Source organism: Molossus molossus, unplaced genomic scaffold, assembly GCF_014108415.1.
Source record: "Molossus molossus isolate mMolMol1 unplaced genomic scaffold, mMolMol1.p scaffold_m16_p_4, whole genome shotgun sequence".
Taxonomy (NCBI): domain Eukaryota; kingdom Metazoa; phylum Chordata; class Mammalia; order Chiroptera; family Molossidae; genus Molossus; species Molossus molossus.
In genome coordinates this window covers 88,633,387-88,646,227 of record NW_023425377.1, presented here as the reverse complement: position 1 = coordinate 88,646,227, position 12,841 = coordinate 88,633,387, and the positions used below count along the sequence as shown (strand labels likewise).

General features: G+C 42.3%; 1 protein-coding gene across 1 annotated transcript in view; it reads left to right on the top strand.

Annotated features, from left to right (window-relative positions):
* GALNTL6 (polypeptide N-acetylgalactosaminyltransferase like 6) overlaps positions 1-12,841 on the top strand; it is a 1,114,860-nt gene that overhangs the window by 915,679 nt on the left and 186,340 nt on the right. The gene's annotated exons all lie outside the window — the stretch shown is intronic.

Below are 12,841 nucleotides of genomic sequence, written 5' to 3'. Positions count from 1 at the left end.
TTTTTTTTTTTTTTTTTTTAGGGGGGATGATATAAAATAGGAACCAGTATTTAAACCTGTGTTCTATACCCTGGTGGGATTTGCCCCTTTATGAGGAAAGCGATACTCCTGAGGAGGTGTTCCCATAACGTATCTCAGAGAAATCAATCAAAATGATGTTTCCACAGTAAATCATCTTTGGTAAACTTGCCACTAATTTAAGTTCTATATAGATAAGAATTTACAATAACCAATTGATTTCTATAAAGCTAAATTCCCCCCTCCCTTTTTTTTTTTTTTTAGTGTGGACATGAGAATTGTGCATGTCAAGAAAAAGAAAGGAAAAAAAAAACACAAAATAGAGCTTTTTGACAAACTGTTGAAACCATAAATGGTAAATGATAAACTTTTTCCAAAAGTTAATCCAGAGATTGCTCAAGGCACACTATTATCTATTCCTTATTACTACATCCTTTGATTTCATTAAAATATTTATAATTATAAAATGATCACCAATTTTTCCTAGTGCAAGGAAAAAGTGATCAGGGCTTTGCACACTCTCTAAGAGTCTGTTTCAGATGCATTGCAGTCAGTATTGTCTTCTCATCAGTAATCTGGGCTGTAACCATTTGCAGTAGAGATGCTCCCAGGTACAGAACCACTTCTGCAATACTAACTCTTTAAATTGGAATAAGCATCAGAAAAATGTTTTCTCGCATTTCAGTCTCTAGAAAGATAAACTGTTGGGAAAGCAAAGAGGATTTCAGAAGACATTAGCCTGATGAAAAGGGATAGAAACCCATTTTCTTTTTTAAATAATATGAAGTATACCCATTACGTATTCAAAAGTTCTGAATTTAGGCCTCTTCAGACTCTCAAAGTGCTAGAGACTGAGAAGAAATAGGAAGGCCCTTTGTCACTCTTCCAAATGCTTTGGCCAAGATTTCAAGGATATTCGAAACTGCTAGAGAAGTTCTTTAGTGATCTAAGTGGAGGAGTTTCTATTAAGCATTTGAAATGGACCCAGCTGAGAGATACTCTTCAGACTTCCTGGCAAAGGAGTTGAATGGGGGGGGGGGGGATTTAAAGCCAGGTGAGAGGCTGGAGAAGATTACAAAAGGTCCTTAAATACAGTGGAACTGTCCTTAGATGGCAGCTGACAGAATAGCCACAGTCTAGTTGTTACTTTCCGAAGTTGCCATGTTTTAAGGGCTAGAATTCATCCAGGATGGCTTTTCAAATACTGTAATGAGCCTAGGTTACAATGTCCTTCTAAGTGGACTTTACTTCCACTTAGAAAGACTTTGCTCCAACTGTAATAGCAGAGTGGAGTTCTTGCTTCCGGCAGAAATAAATGGGCTCCAAACACTCACAAGGGGATCTCAAATTATAAACGTCTTCTCAGTCCCCGCACTGACAGCTGAACCTGTCGACAGGCAGACCCCGGCTGTGCTTATCACAATATCAGGCACCTTGCTTAGCCCCAGAGGCTGGCAGAGTTGGTTGGTCCCTTTCAGAATTAAATTACCTCTTGTTCCTGTCACCTCCTTAGGTGGTAGCTGTCCTGTCCAAAGTCGCATTTGTCTTTGAGTCCTCCTGCCTTCCTGCCTTAAATCCCTTTGATTCCTGTGAACGTGAACACTTCAGCCTTTTTAACAAATGTAGCTTCTAAGAGGTGTCCACTTTCATGTTAAAAACTGCATTTGGCCCTCACCGGTTTGGCTCCGCGGTTAGAGCGTCGGCCTTCAGTCCAGAGAGACCTGGGTTCGGTTGCTGCTAAGGGCACGTACCTCAGTTGGAATTTGTCCCCAGCCCTGGTTGGGTCGTATGGGAGGCAGCCAATCGATGTGTCCCTTTCAGGTTGATGTTTCTCTCTCTTTCTCTCTCCTTCCCAGTCTATCTGAACAAGAAATGGAAAAGTGTCCTCAGGTGAGGATAAAAAAAAAACAGAAACAAAAAACTGCATTTGCCTTTCTGATAACAAAAGAATGGTTACCCAAGGCTGTGCACAGTGTATCAACAATTCCATTATCAGCAGTCACCTGAAGGTGCTCATAATCAGACATGCCTTAGGCTAAAACTTGCTTCTCCAGACGTCAAGATTTAAGATCCACAGAAGGGATGCAGTCTATCTACGTATCTCTCTCACAGTATTTAATGTTCCAGGGGGTGTCTGTGGGCGGAGGGGGAGAGGATACTGAAAAGATAGGAAGGGAGCAACTCAAGAGTAATATATAAACGTATTGCACACCCTAGGACTTTCCAACGCTGTCTGTGCAAATGTTACCTTTCTGCAACAAGTCGGTCAAATGTCCTAAGTGGCAAGGCCTGACTTGCCTCATTTATTCTGCCATGACTTGAGTTTTTCAGCAACTGTAACTACTGATTATAGTCATATTTTTCAACCTGCAAAGCCTGTGATACTAGTGGGGCATGACAGTATTTAATTATCAAATTGAAAGTTTCAGAGGGATATACGAATATTTAGTATACATATTCTCAAATATTTGATTTCATGTGTAATGTATGTAGGATCCTGGGTCATGCTGTAAACTGTACTTCTCAATCTATTTTATTAACGGAGTTCAAAATCTACTAACTTCCAAACTGTGAGTCTAAACCTTCCTCACTTTGACTAGGAAGAAAAAAGGAAGCTCATAGATAACTGAACACTGAGGAGAAAATTGCTTATATTTGCAAAGGGCTCTGGTTTTCAGACAGACTGCTCCTAGAATATGAGGGAAAATGCAATACTCATAGTTCAAGTGATTATATGGCAGGCACAATTCTGATTGGATTGGGTACATTTGACAAATGTTCTGTCTTTCAAAAATATATTCTTCTTTTCTGGTGGCTCATCTCATGATATGATGCTCTTAGGAAATTCTTGTTATGGTGATTCATGATTTTTAGAAGGTATTTTTATTCCCTGTTTATCTCTCATGCAGGGCACTTAGGAATGTAAGCCTTTTCTGTGTGACAAAAGAGTATGCTCCTTTAGTTGTAATGACAAAGAAAGATGTTCATTTGTGTTCTGACCACTGACTTCTCCAATATCATCTCAGCATCTAAAAGTTTAGAAAGGACAAGAAGAAATTACTTTGTCCAACTTCCCTGTAATGCAAGCAACCACTAGACAATGTCTAAGACAGGTGACCAGCATTTTCTTGAACTCGGCAGGGACACAATATTTGCTACCTCAAAAGATGGTCCATCCCATTAAACTAATTGAAAGAAAGCGTTTCCCTTGTATTAAGAAAAATTTGCCTCCTTAATTTCAAACTGTCCTGTTTGAGACACAGGAATGTCTAATTCCTGTTTGATAATAGAGCTGTTAAAAACTTGAAAACAGCCCTGACTGGGTTGGCTCAGCGGGTTAGAGTATTGGTCTCAGACAAAAGGGTCGTGGGTTCGATTCCAGTCAAGGGCACGTACCTGGGTTGCAGGTTCAATGCCCTACTCCAGTTGAGGTCATGTGGGAGGCAACCAATCAATGTGTCTCTCTCACATCTTTCTCTCTCCCTCCCTCTCCCTCTCTTCCTTTTACCTCCCTCCCACTCTCTCTAAAAATCAATGGAAAACTATCCTCGAATGAGAATTAATAAAAAATTTTTTTTGGAAAATAACTACTATGCTTATCCCTCCCAAGAGGGAAAAAAAAGTGAAACTTTTTCCAAGCTAAATATCTCCAGTTGTATCCCTAGAATCCTATAAAAGAGCACACTCATTGATGAAACTGTTCAATATATGTAAATCCACTTGACTCCGGCAGTCTCGTCTATGTTCCGCATCCTGTTCACAAGGTAGCGTGAAATAGTCCATCCAATAGATCCGGGGCTCAGGCCCCAATGCATGAGTCTGTCGACCCTAAAAATACAGTTGATTTCTAGGGAATTTACACTGATTCCTGGAGCTCATGCTTCCTTTGGCTCGGTACTCACCATCGGTTCAGCAGTCCATTCAGTTCTGCAGGCTCACCGTAATTTTCAGAATTCACCCCTGTCCTATCTTTGAATTACAGAAAAATTACTTTTACTCTGTCGTTTTTCTTGGACAGATCTCCACAATTCCTCAAAGACTCCTCAAACTTAGAGTTTTGATCATCATGGATGAAATCCGTACACACAATCATTAGTGAGGACTGACATTCTCTATTTTCCACTTCCGTGTACAACTGATTTCTAAAATTGAAAAAAAAAAGAAAAAAGGATATCTATGCTTGGAGGGTGGACTTCACAGGCCACAAATGTCCATTTATTTTCCCAGAAACCCTCATGTCCACAGACACATCCATCTGAATTCAGCGACTCTTCATCTAGGCCAGTTATATGGCCCAGAAATATCCTAGGACATGGATAGCAATGCCCATGATTTGTTTGCAAGGCATGTAAAGGTTACACTTCAAAAACCAAAGATCCCCTGAGAATCAATGGGCTGATTCTGCAGTCCTGAAGTATGAAGCATAGCCCAATGTAAAGTGGATAGAATTTGACTTCCCTATTATGGAGAATTGTGTCACTGTTACATGGAAGTAGAAAGCCTTCTGAAGACTTACTGACAGTGTTTTCCTTTGTTCTTCCAAGGGACAGAGAGCAGATAGATCCCTGGGAACTTGCTGACTCTCCTTTCTATACAAGAGTATGGCCTCTTGGGTAACAAATATAATGTTGTGCTAAATTTATTATTACAATTGAATCAGAAAAAAAAAATGTACAAATAATTGTAAGTTTATCAAACTAGAAAAAACTTTAGAGACAATTTAAATTTATACTACTGTTTCTAAGGGACTTATCCAATTAATAAATTAATAAATAAATTGAACAGCTCTGCTAGAATCTGGGATTGCTGTCTCACCATCCTGCGCTGCATTCTTTCTTTTCCATCATGGTGGTGGGGAGAAAATTAAGTTGTTACATGTCTACTACTCTGAGTCAGGCATAGGGCTAGGGAATTTGCTTATATTGCTAACTCATTTCATCTTTGTCTCAACTCTATGAAATAAATTATACCCTCTGCATTTTTACAAATGAAGTCATTCAGGCTCAGAAAGATCAGGTAATTTCCAAAGTTTATGCAGGAGATTGGAATAAGAACCCAGATCTAAGGATTCCCACTGTTCCATGGAAATTTCCACCTCTCTTTTTATTCAGAAAAGATACATTCTCTAGTGCTTAAGAAATCATCATGTTCAAATAGAAAAATAATTTTTTTTAAGAGACTACAATAACTTTTCCCACATAGTAAATGAATATCGCAAAGCTGAAAGCATCCCCGACCTTCACCAATTCTTGCAGCAAGTCTTGTCTCAACACATGCTCCACGTACAGGACACTGGGTAAATCAAAGTCATTCCAGGGTTGCCTCATTCAGATAAAATGTGCTTGCACAAGGATGCTTGGTGGAAGGGTGGAAGTGGAGCTGGGATCTAGCTGGTTTCTTGCTCAGAAGACCATTGACCCAAACTTGGGCTAACCAGCCTCCAGGAAGAGGGCCTCTTTCTCCTTGGTGGACACAAAAGCTTCACCTTATGAATGCAAAGAAGAGAAGGACAGATTGAGGATCAAGTTACTTGATGCCTGGAATGAATGACTAGCTTTGGTCAGCATCTTCTTGATTGCATTAATCGACATTCAAAATATTAACACGCCACTTGGGTAAATTCTGACGGGGATTGAACTGTATTGTATACCTTAACTTACTCAGAATTCCAAAGTAAAGATAATCTCTTACTTAAAACTTATTTCTGCGTGGGTTTCAACTAATATTGGTCATTCTGAATTTAATCAAAATTAGTGAAGAATGACACTGACTCCCCATGGAAATGGAGACAGGTAAACTACGAATTCAATGTAGTGTGTAAAGAAAAAGGGTAACTTTCAAAGTCTTCTCTACTTTCACCTTTGAGTTGAATTAGGCATTGCTCATGTCCCCTTTTTTTCTGTCCAGCCCCAGCCGGGTCATCTCTAAAGCCAGGAGTATCAGTTCGAGAGGGGGGTAGAACTTTGTTTATATGTTACTTCTCAAGCTACATCGTTATTCTCACAAACTTTTCTGTGATCTTCAAGCAACTGTTTCCAAACTTTGCCCCCTTTTCCTCAAACAGTCAAATTGATGCATACAAACTACTATAGTATGGGCTGCCTCAACCTCCAACCAGATAATACTCTCTGATTAAGGTTTTGAAAGGGTAGTCTCAAACTTTTGAGGTGATTATGTTAGAAAATATATCTATCCCTTTAGTCTAGGGATGAGTTCCAGGAGAGTGACATTGGACTTTAGGTCTCCAAAATCTCAACTACAGATCTCACCTAGGTGCTCTCTTTTTTAAATCCTCATTGAGGATATGTTTTCATTGATTTTGAGAGAGAGAGGAACAGTGGAGAGAGAGAGAGAGAGAGGAGAGAGAGAAACATTGATGTGAGAGAGAAACACTGGTTGCCTTCTGCATGCATCTAGACTAGGGATCGAACCTGAAACCTAGTTCGATCACCTAAACTTCACATTGTTTCTGAAGTCCCTCCGTTAATCTAACCAAAGAACCTTTTTCATTAACCCTACCTGTTTACTACTTCACAGTATGTAAAGCACTTGTGCATTATCTATTTGACCCCTTGTAATGATCTGTTGGCATAGGTAAAGTAGCTATTGTTATTTTTCCAATTCTGCAAGTAAAGAAAATGAGAACAAAATAAATTAAGTAATAAGAGGCAAAATCAGGACTCTAATCAACATCTTCATTCACTCATTCAGATTTCAAATCTTAGGTTTAATCAATAATCTCATTAGATTCAAATCAATGCCTTCTTTCAGTCATTCAGACTTTAAATCCTAGAGTTAATCAATAGTTTTCTTTTCCCCTCCTCTCCTTTTGAAGAGAAACTTAAACACCCATCAAGTGAAGTAGTTTTATCAATTAATGTTTCATTAGTGACTCTGTACTGAGAGCGAGAAAGGAAATAGATTGCCTCACTCTCTGTACTGTGTTCTGATTGGTAGGGCACCCTAGAGCCCATGGGTTGAAATGTCAGTTTTCAGTTTCTTTCTAATGAAAGAAATGTCAACAATGCCAGCGTCTAGTCTGTTTATAACGAGATCTAATTCAATATTTGACAACTGCAAAAGGACGAAATGTTTAGGGAAAATACTGTCAAATTTCTAAATGGTGTTGTAATCTACAGAGGATTAGAACAACAGAAACAGCTCAAGGGTGTTAAAATGAATGAATACGCTGAATAAAACCAACCTCCCTCATAAGCCCAAATGAAACTCCACAGAAGGTTTCTCTTCTAGTTAAACACTGCAACATAGGCAGAGATGTTTCAAAGCGCATTTCTTAGTTCCCCTTCTCTCCCCTTTGAGACCCCCTTCCCACTGCCGGCTGGCCAGGCTCTCTGGGGAAATTACCATCTGATCAACTTCTCACCAAGGAGTTGTGAGAATACTTTTCCCTTGTCAGAAAATGCTCCTTAGAAACGACTATTTCTCTTATTCCTCACCCAGTGGATGCGATCTTCACCTAAGCTAGATGATCCCTAGTACTTTCTCCGTTTTTTAGCATCCAGAATAGCATTAACAAAATTAATTCCCAAATTAGCCGTCGCTGCCATTATTCTGCCGGTCCTGCCCTGTTCTTCTTTCCTTTTCTTGTTCTCCTGAGCTCTCTGAGTTCCTGCGGTGCTCTGGCTTTTAGGTGCCCTCTTTTTTAAATCCTCACTGAGGATATGTTTTCATTGATTTTGAGAGAGAGAGGAACAGTGGAGAGAGAGAGAAAGAGGAGAGAGAGAAACATTGATGTGAGAGAGAAAAACACTGGTTGCCTTCCGCATGCACCTGGACTAGGGATCGAACCCGAAACCTAGGTATGTGCTCTGACCAGGAAAGGAACCCACCCTTTTTTGGTGCATGGGACAACGCTCCAACCACCTGAGCCACACAGCCAGTAAATGCCCTCTTCCTGATTTCTGACCATGTGTTTGGACTGCTGAGCCTCTTGTTTCTGCTCCCACTGCCTTTACAGGTCACTCTGTCACAGGAGACCTGCTAGGTTATGCTATTTCAAAAGGAGGTTAGACCTAGTTCTTTATCCTGAGACAGAATTGTCTTCCTGTCTTCCCATCACTCAGGACAGTGGTCCAGGTAGACCCCTAGAACACCCCCCTACCATGACTTCTGTTCTAACTGCCTCCATCCTGATTTCTTTCTTTTTTTTTTAATCCTCACCCAAGGACATTTTTGCATTTATCTTTAGATAGAGCGGGAGGGAGAAAGGGAGGAAGAGAAAGAGAGGAACATCGATGTGAGAGAGACCCATTGAGTGGTTTCCACCCACAAGACCGCAACCGGGGCCGGGGACAACCTGCAACCAAGGTACATGCCCTTAGAGGGAACCGAGACTCTCTGGTCCGTGGGTTGACGCTCTAACTGCTGAGCCAAAATGGCCAGAGCAGCGATCCTTGTTTCTTTGGTAACATCTCTTCTTCAACCTTGAACTTCTGACTCTCATTCCTGGTCTGGCTTCACTGCTACTAGGTTCGTTAGCTCCTCCATGGCCAGGCTAGAGACTGAGTTTTCACCCCATGCCCCTTTGGACAACATTAGCAGTCTCCTCGGGACCTCCAGTGCCATTCAGTAGTCACTGATAAAGCTGCGCCACTTCAGACTTAGCAGTGGCTTCCTCTGTGTTAGAGGACCGTGGAGTTCACAGACATGGAGTGATGACTCTTTGTTGTCCCTGTGCCTGTTCTTCAAACTAGTTACCACGTTGCTGTGCTTCCCACACAGGTTCTGAGTCATCTTTTTTCACAGGTGTGCTGACTGTTGGCTGTGTCCCTCCCCCAAGCCCCCGAGATGTAACATGAGTCTCTCTATAGACTGGATGAATTTTGGGATTCTGTGCTCTCTCATATCCTCACACTGTGTCCAGATCTCCCATTTCTGGCTCCCCGGCCTTCTGTCATCAAAGTTCTGCTAGCATTTAGCTAAGGAAGAAACCTCCATGCTCCCATGGAAATATTGTCACAGCTCTGCTTCCTAGGACCCAAGGTTCAGCAACATTGTCTCTACCCTTAGTAACATCATCCTGGAGCACAGCAGAAGGTAACAGAACCCTCTGTCATTCACCCAACTTTCAGCTTCCTCCTGCCCCTCAGAGAGGAACGGAGACCCAAGGCCTGGGTGTGTTCAGTTGTGCTTTCTTACCTGAGTCTCCAGCTCCACCATCCTCTTTACTTCCCTTCTCAAGTCAGGGCCTCCTTTTCATTTCTCTCTAATCATTGCTAACATTGCCAGAAGAGTGGAAAGGCCATGAGGACGTCTATCAACTTTATTCAGCACCGCGTCCCTAGTGCCTGCGCCTGTGCATAACAGGCACTCAGTAACTATTCATTAAATGGATGAAATAAATGTTAGGTTCAGGAGCAGAAATGGGCCATCAAGGCTATGAATATCTGAAGAGGAGGTAACAGTTTTTCAGGAAAGGCCACTAGCCAAGAAAACTGCTATGGCACAGCATGTGCAAAGCACGGTGTTTATAGGGTTTCACCCGCAGATGAATTTAAATACAGTACAGGGTCTTGAAGGGGAATGTTAGATAATAAGGAGAAAAAAAACTGTGGTTGAGACCAAACTTCAGAAGGCCTTTCTTCTGCCTGTAGAGGGAAGAGAGATGATAAAAGAATGTTTAAAAAACAAAACAAAACTATCTGGTAGCAAAAGGCCTGCCTGGAATCATCTACATTATGAATGACAAAAACATTTTTTTGTTGTTTGTTTTTTTTTATCCTCACCCGAGGACATTTTTCCATTTTTTGTTCAGATAGAGTGGGAGAGAGAGAGAGAGAAACATCGACATGAAAGGAACACATCGAGTGGCTGCCACCCGCATGACCCAACCAGGGCCAGGGACAAACTGCAACCGAGGTACGTGCCCTTAGCGGGAACCGAACCTGGGTCTCTCGGGACCGCAGGCCGACGCTCCAACTGCTGAGCCAAACTGGCCAGGGCGACAAAAACATTTTTAAGGCCACAATTCAGGAGATAATGGTGTCTTTAACGAAGAGGCTTAATCAGGCAATGGTATCGATCTTTCAGTTCTGTCCATCCCTAACAAACACCAACGTGCTATTAGAACCTAGAGATCTCTGTATTCCGGACGCCAAGGGGACCCGACAGGATTGGCGGACTGCAAGGGAGCTTCCCGAAAGGCCATCTGAGGGCAGCGCTGTGATGGCCAGCGGCCTTGGTGCAGGGCGGATACGCATCACAAGCCTGGAGATCATGTGCAGATCTGAAAGTCCAAGCAAGAAAACTGAACGTTACATGTGCTGTTCTGATGAAGCCTTGAAAGTTTATATTAGAAGAAATGATAAAAACTAGTTTGTATCCAGGAATCAATGGGCAGTGGTCTAATGGTACTGAGAGGAGGCAGGACCTGTGCAAAGAATCAGGGGACAGAAAGGTGTATAACTAGATGCAAAGTGCTGATATAAACATTATAATTATAATGATGATGATGATTATAGTATCATATATATATATATATATATATATATATATGAACACAAGCACACACAATCATGTACCACATAATAGCACTTTGGTCAATGATAGACCACATATACAATGGTCTCATAAAATTATAATGGAGCTGAAAAATTCGTATCACTTAGTGACATCATACCTGTCAAAATGTAGGATGTAGGACAATGCATTAGGTGTTTGGGGCTATGCTGTCACAAACAAACCTATGGCCAGTTGTATAAAAATGTAACACATGATGATGTACAGTACTTAATACTTGATAATAAGCAACTATGTTACTGGTATATATATATTTTACTGTACATTTTCTGTTTAGATACACAAATACGTATCATTGTGTTACAGTTACCTACAGCATGCAGCAGTCACATGCTGCGGAGCGTTGTAGCCTGGGAGCAATAAGATGTCCCACACAGCCGGTAAGTGGTGGGCTGGCTACTCCATCAAGGTCTGTGTAAGTGCAGCCTGCAATGTTCATGTTCGGACCTAATCGCTAAAGCTCAATTCTCAACACATGTCCCTGTCATTAAGTGACACATGACTGTATAAATTTTGCTTGTAAATCTCTTCATTTCTCAAAGAGAGTGGATCCAGATGCATAACAGGAGCGAGAACCAGAAAAAGCCTCCCTTCGAGTCTCTGCCGATGTCTCCTGAGGTGGGTGGTGTTCGTTCCGGGTCACATGTGGGAGTGGGTGAATATCTTAGTCTATTCAGGCTGCCGTAAGAACATACTACCTAGTGGGTGGTTTGTACACCACAGAAACGGGGGTCTCACAGTTTTGGAGACTAGGAAGTCCAAAGTCAAGGTGTTGGCAGATTTGGTGTCTGGTGGGAACCCGCTTCTCGGTTGAGAGACAGCTGTCTTCCTGCTGTGTCCTCACCTGGGGGAAGGGGAAGGTCACTCTCTGGCGCCTTCCTTACAAGCGCGCTAACCTCAAAATGCAGGCTCCAGGAGTGGTATCTACAGTGAGGCCGCAGCTCAGAAGCACTGGTTGGTTTTAGCCAAAAACCTCATTCTCGCCCTGGCCAGTTTGGCTCAGCGGTTAGAGCGTCGGCCTGTGGTCTGGAGAGACCCGGGTTCGGTTCCCGCTAAGGGCACGTACTTCGGTTGCAGTTTGGCCCCGACCCTGGTTGGTCGTGCAGTGGCAGCCACTCGATGTGTCCCTTTCACGTCGATGTTTCTCTCTCTCTATCTCTTCCTCTCTCTTCCTCCCACTCTATCTGTACAAAAAATGGAAAAACGTCCTCGGGTAAAGATAAAACAAAAACCTTCATTCTCTCCTTCAAAGAAATAATCAAGCAATGGTTATAAAATACTAAAGGGCAGGAACAAGAATTTTTTATTTTTGATCTAAGATTTCTTAGGGTAGGTCCATCTGGAAATATGTTAAGGAGAAAAAAAAATGTCTATTTTTGTTTCTTGGAGTGTCAGTGAAAGCTGAACAAAGTGGAGGGAGATTGCACGGCTTAATTCTCCAGGAAGGCGAAGGTCCGGGCCATCGGTCAGGGTGGAAGGCCTCATGCTGGCCGGGCCGTGGGCATCCTGTGTCTCCAGCCTGCAGTTTCTGAGCCTAAAGTGACCTCAAGGGCACATTCTAGCTGAAACCTCCTTCAGTTATGGAACTCTGTGGAGACACCAAAGTGTTCGTCTTCCTCCTGCACTTTGGCTCATTCATCATCAGTAGGAACTAGAAAGGAAGACGAAGAGAGTGAGCCGGCCCAGGTCTTGCTGGTGGAATCTGTCAAGTCAGGTCAGAGGGGCAGGAGCTTCTCAAGGTCAAAGAGTGTCCCAGCTGCCCTTGAGTAGGAGGAAAACATCCCCAAGTCTCAGAAGTGGTACGCAGAGGGAGAAATTGAGCAACAAAGGATCGAGCAATGAAGGATAAGTTAGAAATATAAATTAAAGAAGAATTATATGATAAGCCAGGAAAGGGAAAGTCGGCTAACACCTGGAGGGAAAGGCTGTGACTGGCAAGAGGCAGTCGGGGTCTGGGCTTACATGGTACCAACATGGGAGCCAGCAGTACTTCCCACTTCCTATCCCTCCCAACCCCACAAATTAAAAAGTTAGAGAAGAAAGCGCACTTGCTAAGTATTTCTCCTTGGCTTGACACAGCTCCAAGAATTAAATTTGAACTTTTTACAGTAATAAACCTCACCTCATAGACAATAACAATTCCAGCCTATATTACAGGTTTCAAACATACAGTCGCAACACAAACATAACCTTCTTTGTGACTCAACTCAGTGGAGCCCAGAGTAGTTTCCACGAGAGCCGCAGGCCCAGGACAAGAGCGCTAACGAAGGCCCGGGTGGGTTGT